Genomic DNA, 11,584 nt, shown 5'->3' with positions numbered 1-11,584 from the left:
TCCATTTCTGTGTCACTCACTGATGGGGCCTTTCTGCCATGCTGCCCATGCAATGACCACCTGGTTAAGCTGCCTTGATGTTGGCAACAGAAGTGACCTGCTGCAATGGCTTTTCCTCTCTACTAGGCTAAATTTCCTGATTTTGTTTCTTTGCCAACCCCCTCATAAAAATCGTTTATGCATGGATAACTAAGCCAGATCATCACAGGCCAGACCACATACTGGTGAGCTTTAAAAAGCATTTGTTGAACACTGCATGTTCTCCCTTACAAGTGGGAGCTGAACAGTGAGAACACTTGGACACGCAAGAAGGGGAACGACACACACTGGGGCCTGTCAACAGGGCATGTGGAGGGAGCACATCGGGATAAAGAACTAATGCATGTGGGGCTTAATCCTCGGTAATGGGTTGATAGGTGCAGCAAGCCACCATGGTACACATTTACCTATGCAACAAAACTGCATGTCCTGCACACATGTCCCGAAACTTAAAATTAAATTAAAGTAAATTAAATTAAATGTTTTAAAAAAGATCAGATGAATCTGATCTTTGTTTTTGCACCTCCTGTCTTTCAAATAAAGTTTTATTGGCACAGAAACAAAAAACTATTTGTTGAATCTTTTGTGTTACTCTTTAGTACCCAAGTCCTGGAGGAAGAAGTTTTTATTTTGTTTTGTTTGTTATTTTTCTCTCCTTATGAAGAAAATACAAGTTCACCCACACAACATGCCTTGTGAGCCCTGCTGCCTGTAAGAATCATTTCTTTCTTTTCCCCTCTGGCCTTCTCTTATATGAATTAGGTCAATTGATTTAAGTCTTGGGTCCTTCTCTAATGATTTCACTGTACAAAACTATAAAGAAATTATGGATCCTTAGAATAATAGAAGGCAACAAAAGTCAACATCCTTGTTCCAGGTATGAGGAAATTGACAGAAGGCCACAATGCAATTTGTTCAGAGTCAAGCAGGAGGTTAGTGGCAGGATGAAATATAGAATATAGGTTTCTTCAACATCCGTCCAATGCTCTTGATACACACTAAATAGAATATTAGATCTGAAAGTAGTTTATAAAATGCAGTGTAAGTACAATAAAATATTAGAAAGGCTGAATACAATTTATGCATTTATTTAACAAATATCTCCATTTTCAAGAAACTTACATTTTAGTGCATATGACATATAATAAACAAACTCAGAAGTAAATAGAGAACATGATATTTCAGATGTGTCAAATGTCATAATGAAAGAGCAGGAAGAGAAAGGGAATAGGGAACCAAAGAAGAGGTAATGGTAATTATATTTTTAGAAGATTGTTCAGGGAAAGTCTCACTCATGTGGTGACATCTGAGAAAAGACAAATTTGTTTCATGCTTCTCTAACCGCATGAAAGGGTCTTTTCCCATCCTCTCCCGACCAGTTATCACTCATTTTCAGTGATATTCTCTCTAAGAGAACTTTTGGGACCTACTAGTAACCTGAACAATTGGTTTGTCAGTCATAAACTTGGTTTGATTAATTACAATTATCACAGTTTGAAACTGTATACTTATATATTTGTTAGCCTCTCTGTCTCCCCTACTAATTTATTACCCTCATGAGGCTCTTTTCAGCAATATATCAGCAGCACCCAGAATGATGATTGGCTGATAGCAGTATTTGAGTAGTTGTTGAATGAATGAATGACTAGAAGGATAGATAGATGGGTGGGTGGGTAGGGGGTGAACAGATGGATGGGTGGATGAATGAAAGTATTGATGGGAGACAAATGGATGAGTGGATGGATAGATGGATAAATGGATGGAAGGATAAACAGATGGGGCAGAAGTTCAGAGAAATGTAGAACAGGTGTGGTTAACAGTCTCCAAAGATGGTGTCATCAATTTCTTCCCTCCCTACAGATGTATGCTGCAACTGACATGAAAGTGGAGTCTAACTATTTTCACCTTCATTCCAGATGGGTCTTTGTGACTCACTCAATAGAATGTGGCAGAAGTGACATTTCAGAAGTTCTGAAACTATGACAAGAAGTCCTGCGGCATCTTCCTGCATCTCTTGGAGTATTCAGCCTGGGAGAAGCCTGCTGCCATGTTAGAAGTCTGCTATCTTGAAACCTCCATGCTGTGAAGAAACTTAAACTAGGCATGTGGAGAGGTCACATGGAAGGAGAGAAACCTGACCAGCCCCCAGGTATCTCAGCCCAAATGTCAATCTCCAGTCCTAGCTGTCATCTGTTTTCAACTGCCTGAGAGAATTCAAGCAAGAAGAGTTCACCTGAGCCTAACTGTCCACAGGACAATAGGGGGCCACACTAAATTGTTGCTTTAAACCACTAAGTTTCGGAACATTTTGTTACATAACAGTGGATAACTGGAATGTCTGGGAAAATAACATATTGAGAAGCTTACATTGTCATTTGAAACAGTAATAGAAATAAAAATGGTGGGTGTAAATAGATAGATTCTATAGATGAAAAAAAAAAATGAAGATTACAGAAGCCAATTGACAGCCAAGAAATGGCACAATGAGAATTACAATTCAAGTCTAGAATTTAAAAAGAGACAAGAGATAGACAAAAAAGAGGATGAGATGAAAACAAAAGACTTTATACCTTCAATGTGTTTAATGTTTTATCCAATCTTTCTTCGATGAAGTCAAGAATATATAATCCAAGTGGCTTTCCCTAAGTTAAATGTTTGTTTTTTTAAATGCCCTGCCTCACCCCACAGGATTGCACATGTGCTACGACTGAAAAATAAAAGTAAAGAAAAGAAAGTTTTCTGTGCTTGGAATAGCAAGAGTCTCTGTCCTCTCACTCTTCATAGCATCTGGGAAACATGTCCTCAAACTCTTGGGTCCTTCTAGCTGGTTTTGGACTTGATCCAATCATTTAGTAACTACCACAATGCCCAATACAGCAAAAAGTTCAAAGCTACTTCCTGTTAATTAGCCAAGGCAGTTTTGAGGGTCCCAGCTGTGCAATTCATTTTCATATGCAGTATCCCCAATTAGGCCAACTCTGTCTGAAATTTCTGGAGCCACAACTTGATAATCAGTGGAGAGATGCACCAAGCAAAGATAAGGTCAAAGTAGATTTTCTTTAGTGGTTCCCCCAAGACAACACTTCAAAATCACTTACTGGGGTAAAAACTATATTTCATATACTTCATGAAAATAAACGTGCAGTCCTAGAAGGGAAAGTATCCATGATTAAATACCTGACCACTTCTCTTCATGCTATAACCTAAAAGAACAAAAATAAGATTCTTTTTTCGACTTGTTTGAGCCCACTTCTCATATTTTGAAATAAACTGCCCATTGGTGACAGGCTTCCCCTCCAGATAAATGAGTCAAAAGCACCATGTTAGATTGCTGACCTAAAAATTCATTTAGCTGTAACTGCCTGCCGTGTCAATGCTCTTTCATTTAAAAAGTGGTCTTTCCTGCATAAACAATATAGAAGACCCATTGATCACAGTGCCTGGCATGCCAACACCCCCTTTTCTTTTTTTCTTTTTTTTTTTTTGAGACAGAGTCTCTCTCTGTCACCCAAGCTGGAGTGCAATGGTATGATCTTGGCTCACTGCAACCTCCGCCATCAGGGTTCAGGTGATTCTTCTGCCTCAGCTTCCCGAGTAGCTGAGACTACAGGCATACACCATCACACACGGCTAATTTTTGTATTTTTAGTAGAGACAGGGTTTCACTATATTGGCCAGGCTGGTCTTGAACTCCTGATCTGGTGATCTGCCTGCCTCAGTATCCCGGAGTGCTGGGATTATAGGTGTGAGTCACTGTGCCTGGCCTAACACCACCTTTGTAAAGAAATTCCTCTCCCAAAGGACCTGAAGAAGTGGACAATGCCAAGTGATATGCTTGATTGACTAAGGCAGCAAATCCTGGAGCCAGCCAGTGCCGTGTCATCTTCCATTCACATGGAAAACCAGTCTGACCAATCAAATAGTTTCTCCCTCTGGCATTCAGAGACATTGACCAAAAGCAGCACTAGCTGGAGCAGCTGCTGCTCAAAGCCATAGCAGAGTGACAGGTGAGAGAGGCATGCTGGGTCTCAAGTGAGCCAAAGTGAAGTATAGCCTATAAAATAGAGAGATGAATTAAAGAGTGCAAAAAGCCAGCTGGTAGAAAAAGGAAGTTGAAGTAGATGTGAAATGTAAAATGGAGTCATCCTGAGAAGGTGAATGAAACCATGCAGGCAGGAAAAGACAAAGAGAGATTAGCTAGTTCCTGGACAGCCTTGGCTCCTGAATACCACTTGGCCTTCTAAATCCAGGACGGGCTCTGGTCTTTGAGTATACCTTTACAACTTCTTTTTCACTTAAAGTGGCTGGAGTGAGCTACAGTCCTTTAAGAGCATGGTGGCAATGTGCTTTACAGTGAAAACTGCCTGGACCCAGTCTTAAAGTTTAGAAAAGGCTTCTGCCAGTCTGGCGCAGTGGCTCGCACCTGTAATCCCAGCACTTTGGGAGGCCGAGGCGGGTGGATCATGAGGTCAGGAGATCAAGACCATCGTGGCTAACACAGTGAAACTCCTTCTCTACTGAAAATACAAAACTTTAGCTGGGCGCGGTGGTGGGCGCCTTGTAGTCCCAGCTACTCAGGATGCTGAGGCAGGAGAATGGTGTGAACCCGGGAGGCAGACCTTGCAGTGAGCCGAGATCCGGCCACTGCACTCCAGCCTGGGCAACAGGGCGAGACTCTCTCAAAGAAAAGAAGAAGAGAAGAAGAGAAGAGAAGAGAAGAGAAGAGAAGAGAAAAAGGAAAAGGAAAGAAAAGAAAAGAAAAAGAAAAGGCTTTTGTCTCATCTGGAGATGGCCTCCTCAGTGCTGGGCATACAGAATCATGTTTCACAGGGAAGACTTGGCATAAATGCTCCCCCATGGGCGATGTAGGTGGAGAGGTAGGAAACTGGCCCACCTGAGTGTTCTCATTTGGAACGTGTAAAAACCTTATAAGCAAAATTAAGCTTGGACTACCGCCCATGAAATGCTGAGCTATCTTTCTTTCCTCTCTGATGCCTGCGCCATGTTTCAGCAAGAAAACACAGGAAATCTCCCGACTGGGAGGCTTTTTTGTGCTCTGTGGCACCTTTCCTCATCTCACCCCATGCACGTGCAGCCACCACCCCGAGGTTCTTGTCTGGCTCTTGCTAATCAAAATTCTTTAGAACCTAATGTTTCTTCTCTTTATGCTCCTGCACAGGCCCAAGGATGGGGGCCTTTTCTTTGTCTTGTTTTGTTTTTTATCTACCAGTTTCTGGAAACAATTTGAATTGTTTCTTATCTTTCTCTTTGGCCCCAGTTAATAGCAGCCTTGCTTTTACCTCCATAAAAGCAATATATGTTTACTGCAGATAATCTGAAAAATACAGAAGAAACAGTTTCCAATGTAGAGACAACCAACATTAACATATTAATATACTTTTTCTGATTTATTTTGTATGAATGTATTTATTTATAGATATAAGATATATTTTTGAATTACATACAATCTGACATTTTCTCTTAACATGATTTTATGAATATTTTAGATTATCATGAAATATCTTCAAAAACATTATTTTAAAGTTGCTGCAGAATATCCTATCAGAGGGGAAGACAAATGATTTACTCAGCTTTTCCCCATTGTACATTTACTGTAGTTCAAAGCACCATTGATCATAGTTCTTCCAGAGCAGTTTATCTAATAACCTCGGTCTCATGATAGTACAGATGGCAAATGTACCAGGTGATGTGGAGGGTAAGGGGCTAAGAGTGACCTCTGCAACCAGCTTGCCGGCATTTAATTCCAGATGCACCATTTACTTATGCATAAGCTCAGACAAGTTGTTTAACATTCTATACTTCAGTTTTCTCACCTGAAATGGGGATAATAAAAGTTCTTTTCTCACAGGTTCATGGGAAGATTAAATGAATTAATACCTCTAAACTGCTTACAAAAGTACCTGGCACACTGAATGGTGGTTATTATTATGGCACTGTTAGGGAGAACAGCTGTTCCCATTCGTGATGTTGGTTTTCGTCAACTGAGGAATGGACCTCTTCAGTAGGAATCCTGGCCTCCTTCACGTTCTCCCTCTTCCTGGATAGTCTTCAGAAGAAAGTGGACTTACCTCGGTGGTGGCTTTGGAAAAAGACATGGGTATATGCAGTGTGGTGGGCTGAATCATGGTTCCCAAGAAAGATATGTCTAAGTCCTAATTCTTGGAACCTATAAATGTGAACTTATTTAGCAAAAGAGTGTTTGCCCAATGTAATTAACAATCTCAGCCGGATGCGGTGGCTCACTCCTGTAATCGCAGCACTTTGGGAGGCCGAGGGGGGCGGATCATGAGGTCAGGAGATAGAAACCATCCTGGCTTACATGGTGAAACCCTGCCTCTACTTAAAATACAAAAACAAAAAAATTAGCCAGGCGTGGTGGCGGGCACCTGTAGTCCCAGCTACTCAGGAGGCTGAGGCAGGAGAAGGGCGTGAACCCGGGAGGCGGAGCTTGCAGTGAGCTGAGATCACGCCACTACACTCCAGCCTGGGCGACAAAGTGAGATTCCGTCTCATAAAAAAAAAAAGAAAGAAAAAAAAAGAGAAAAGACTCTCAAGATCATCCTGAATTCAAGGCAGGCCTCATAACCAATGACAGATGTCCTTTTAAGAGAAGAGGCGGAAGAATCTTTGGTGAGACAAAGAGAAGGTGATGAGAAGACCCACGTGAAGACAGAGGCAGAGACTGAAGTGATGCGGCCACAAGCTAAGTTAACTCCTGAACCCACCAGAAGCTGGAGAAGATAAGGAAAGATTCTACCCTAGAGGCTTGGGAAGGACCATAGCCCTACCCACTCTGACTTTTGGACCCCACAACTGTGAGAAAACAAATTTCTGTTGTTTTAAGCCACCAGGTTTGTAGCACTTTGTCATGGCAGCCTTCAGGAAGTAATTCATGCTGTCCAGGCCCTTTGGCTGGGTAGTCAGAACCACATGTTCTAAGCTGCTGCTCCAGGTCCTAATCCTCACGTGGGCGGGTTTGGCACGGTCTTTGCTGGGGTGAAAGAATATGTCCAATGCTGAAGATAACGATCAGGAAGCCTACCTGGCAACGGATATCCATGACACTTTCTTCCATTTCAGCTATTTTAAATGATACTGATATATTAAAAGACGTCGGCCGGGCGCGGTGGCTCACGCCTGTAATCCCAGCACTTTGGGAGGCCGAGACGGGTGGATCACAAGGTCAGGAGATCGAGACCATCCTGGCTAACACGGTGAAACCCCGTCTCTACTAAAGAATACAAAAAACTAGCCGGCGAGGTGGCGGGCACCTGTAGTCCCAGCTACTCGGAGGCTGAGGCAGGAGAATGGCGTAAACCCGGGAGGCAGAGCATGCAGTGAGCTGAGATCCGGCCACTGCACTCCAGCCTGGGTGACAGAGCAAGACTCCGTCTCAAAAAAAAAAAAAAAAAAAAGACGTCTTGTGATCTCCATATGACTCAATCCTCTTTGTCTTCCTTTCAGTTGTGTAGAACCCAGGAGAGAAACCCCAGTATCTACAATAAACTTCTGTGAGTTTTATCTTTAAACTCATTTCTCCTATCTACTCTTAGGGTAAGAGTGGCATCCTATTATGCAAGGGCCTGAGCGTATTTAACTGCCTTCACACACACTCTCATTTTCTCCACTTCTTATTCTTTCATCTTATCTTTGGATGATTTCCGAAGGTTCCTGTCCTGTCTCAGACTCTGAGGATCTCAGCGCTGAATGCTGGGTGCTTGCCTGTGACTTGCTGCTTGAATTTGTTCTCTCTGAACCTCTCAATGCCTACCCAGTACTGTGTTCAATTTATTCCTGCCTCTTTGGGCTTGACCCGGCATAACCTTCCTTGTTCTCCATCTCTCTTTGCAGCACTCTCAAAGCCTCAAGACTGTGTATTAATAAACCCTGTGATGGAGAATAATGTGATAATTTCGATGTGGATTCTCATCCCATGTGACAAGAAAAGCATAAAATATGGCATGGTGTTTTTATTGAAGTTTTATGCACTGTAATTTTTATGTTCTGTTTCTCCAATCCAATCACATATTTTCCATATACAAAATTTAATGTCTCCATTGCAATCCATGCCTGAAACTCCACACTATTAACAAAGCTGTCGTCCTTACTACCACTTAACTAAGAGCTGCCTTGTAATGCTAATGACTTCATATTCCTAATTCTCATTTGTTCAACTAGATTACAAAAACCTGGGAAAATATGATTCTTAAATCTTACCAAGAGGGGCTTTTGCCCAGAGCTCTGTGCTTTAAAGTATCCAGTAAAGCACGCACGCACACACACACACACACACACACACGGAAGCACACACACATTTATTAAACAAAACAGGAATGGCTCTTTTACTTGTGATCTGATACTTCATGCAGACCCAGAACAACCTTCACCATAAACCTCCTTTTCTATTACCCACACTATTCTAACCCTGGGAAATTCTTCTCATATCTCCTGCCTTATGTCCTTGAAGAAGAGATGCCTGCATCTAAAATTCTTGAAGGTTTGTGGGTTATGCCAACTACTGACTTTAAACATGGGTACTGCTTCAGTATCCACGAAGGACTTGAGCAAGAAAGTACTGAAGTAAGAGAAAAGACAAATTTCCTAGTTTACCCCATCTTCTCTTTCAGATGGCTTGAATGAATGAAATAAATCGTTGCATAATAAGGAATGGCTTGGCAGTCATGACAAGAGCTCATTTTGTTTTAATTCGTGGTATCAAGGGTATGCAAGAAGTAGGCAGTGGGGTAGAGCATATTTAAATAGTTCACTTTTTATGCATAACATTTAAATATTTACCCATATAGTTTGTAGCCCTGCATTTGTTCTGCTCTGAGTCCTGCAAAGGAGAAGGGTAGACCTGGAGGAAGGAGCAAATTACGTCTGATGTTCCTCAGCCTGCTTTCAGGATTTTGCTCAAGACAACTCTTGATGCATTTGAGAAGTATTGATGCATGTTCTTCAGATGAACCTGAGCTAAATATCAGAGGCTGAATCTTTTTGCAGGAATGACAAAGTGATCAGTTTTGAGACTCACATCGAGGCAAGCAAAATTTGCTTACCAGGGGAATCTCAGACAGAAAATAATTTAACTCAGTTCTGAGTAGTATTAGTGGAGTACAGGAAGAGAAAGGAAAAGGGTGCCTCTGCAGGCGGAGACAGGAAAGGGCAGCAAGAGGAGCGTTTTTGAGAATGGAACAGTCTTAAAATAGGCCTGATTCCCAAAGGTGTCATTTTTCTCTCTTGCAACTAAGAATGCAAATAAAGTTCCTTCCACAAAAGACGGAAGCAGGGACCATGAGAAGCAATCACAGGAGGAGGAAAGTGCGGAGGAAATGAGGAACCATCTGCAAATTACAGGTGTGGATTTTCACCAGCCACACAGAAATGCACAAAATACATGAGGGCTGTAACTTTGACTGTGGGCAGCTCTGGAGTCAGAGAACTGAACCGTCATCCCATCAGTTAAGACACTAGAAAGAAAGTAGCCAGCGTTCCCGAGTTGGACTAGCCAGAATGGGCGCAGAGCATCAGGATCCTGGAAAAAAGTAATTGGTGGTTGTATACATTTGTCAGATCATAATTACTGTAGGTATTTATAAATGGTTCAGTTTATCATGAAGATACGATTGTTTGCAATTAACCCTGCTCTCTTGGTGAAATACTAAACTAACAACTTCTTCAGGCATTATCAAGAAAGAGGTCATGCCAACAAGAAATTTCATAAAAGTTCCTGTTTCCAGATAGGGTAATCCACAAAAATATACTTTTTACTGCATGAGAAAAGGAAAACAAATGAAATGGGAGTAGAGAAAATGCATAATGCAAATGCTGTGCCCTAAGATCGCTTAATATATTATGTTATCCAATCACCATAACACCAAGGAAGAAAACTGGTATGATCTCTGAACTACAAGTGAACAATGTAAGACACATAGTGTGTAATTAGTATGCCCAAGGTCATATAGCTTGTAAGTGGCCCTACTGGGGTTCAAATTCAAGACATCTCATTTTAAAACCCTGATTCGTAGCACTTAGCACTCAATTCCTGGCCCGAATCACATATAGTATAAGTCAACACAGACAGTTGACTTGAGACCGCCCAGAGATGAAATGATTAGCTAGTGCATTAATTTCCTATTGCTGCTGTAGTAAATTATTACAAACGCAGTGGATTAAACCCACATACATTTAGGTATTATCTCGTATTTCCGGATGTCAGAAGTCCAAAAAGGGTCACTAGGGCCGTACGTCTTTTGAAAGCTCTAAAGGATTACCCATTTCCTTGCCTTGCCTTTTCCAGCCTCTGGAAGCTGCTCATTTCCTTGGCTCGTGGCACCTTCCCCTGTCCATCTTCAAAGCCGATCACTCCAACCTCCGTTTCTGTTATCACATCTTTTTACTGACTTTGTTTCTCCTTTCTTCCTCTTATAAAGATTCGTATGAATACTTTGATTGTACCTAGATAATCCAGGATAATTTCTCTGTTTCAAGATCCTTAATTACATCTGCAAAGTCCCTTTCACTATGTAAAGTAATGTACTCACAGGTTCCTGGGAGTAAAACATGGATAGCTTTAGAGGGCCATTGTTCAGCTTACCAATTGCAGATGTTTTGCCTTTATTGAATGCTGGCAGAGTTCAGATTCTCCCATAAACAATGAAGGGTCAGAGTCTTTTCCTGGCCCTCTGCCCACCTGTATGAGACAGAACCTGCACTCCTATAATTGCGAAACAAAAGGTTCAGGAACATAATGGGAAACTTAATGTGGTCATCTCCTGCTTCTAGATGGCCAGGGGCTTAGCTGAGCAGAATCTATAAGCCAAGCATCCACATGGGCTTGCTGGAATGGGATGAGTCTGGAGAAAGCGCTTGATTGAAGAAATGAGGATCTATACCCTGGGAGAATGATAGAAATAGCTTGCTTTGCATCTGAATTTACAAGCAAAATTTCATGGACTGCAAAAGAAAAATAAAAAGGGTTAAACTGACACTAAATACTTTTCTTTTTCTCTTGCCCTCAGAATTACATCACTTATTAGCTCTGTAAATAGCTTAATCATGTTGGACTTCCATTTCTTTTGAAAAATGGAAAGGATAATACCTTAGTAAAGATCACCAGGAAGATGGAACAAAATGCCATTTACAATGAGAGTTTACCCCAATTCCTGGCATGTAGCTCAAAATTATGGTTACTTTACTGTAGTTCAGTGTTGCATCCAGGGGGCTTCACAGACTTATTGCATAACCTCTGGCTCTGTTTCTAAGAGCCTTACTTTCCCTCACCAAATTATAGAATAATAAATATTCACCTAATAGGTTTAACAAAATAAGATATTTCATCAGAGGTCACAATTCAAATGATGTAATCCATTTGCTATCACCTTGAAACGTGGGGTTTATGTGACTCATAAAAAATACACTCTACAGGCCGAGTGCTGTGGCTCATGCCTGTAATCCCAGCATTTTGGGAGACCGAGGGGGTGGATCACGAGGTCAGGAGTTCAAGACCAGCCTGGCCAACATG

General features: G+C 41.5%; 1 long non-coding RNA gene across 2 annotated transcripts; it reads left to right on the top strand.

Moving 5' to 3' along the window:
* Window positions 1-1,863: 1,863 nt before the first annotated feature.
* On the top strand, window positions 1,864-9,145 carry LOC117085144. Of its 2 annotated transcripts, XR_004437814.1 has the most exons (4): window positions 1,864-2,188; window positions 7,525-7,571; window positions 7,912-8,050; window positions 9,064-9,145. It is a non-coding gene; the product is annotated as an uncharacterized LOC117085144 (long non-coding RNA). The 2 variants fall into 2 exon arrangements; XR_004437813.1 differs by lacking the exon at window positions 7,525-7,571.
* Window positions 9,146-11,584: the final 2,439 nt, after the last annotated feature.

The sequence above is a fragment of the Trachypithecus francoisi genome, unplaced genomic scaffold, assembly GCF_009764315.1.
Source record: "Trachypithecus francoisi isolate TF-2019V2 unplaced genomic scaffold, Tfra_2.0 Lachesis_group1, whole genome shotgun sequence".
NCBI lineage: Eukaryota > Metazoa > Chordata > Mammalia > Primates > Cercopithecidae > Trachypithecus > Trachypithecus francoisi.
This window is presented reverse-complemented; position numbering and strand designations above follow the sequence as displayed.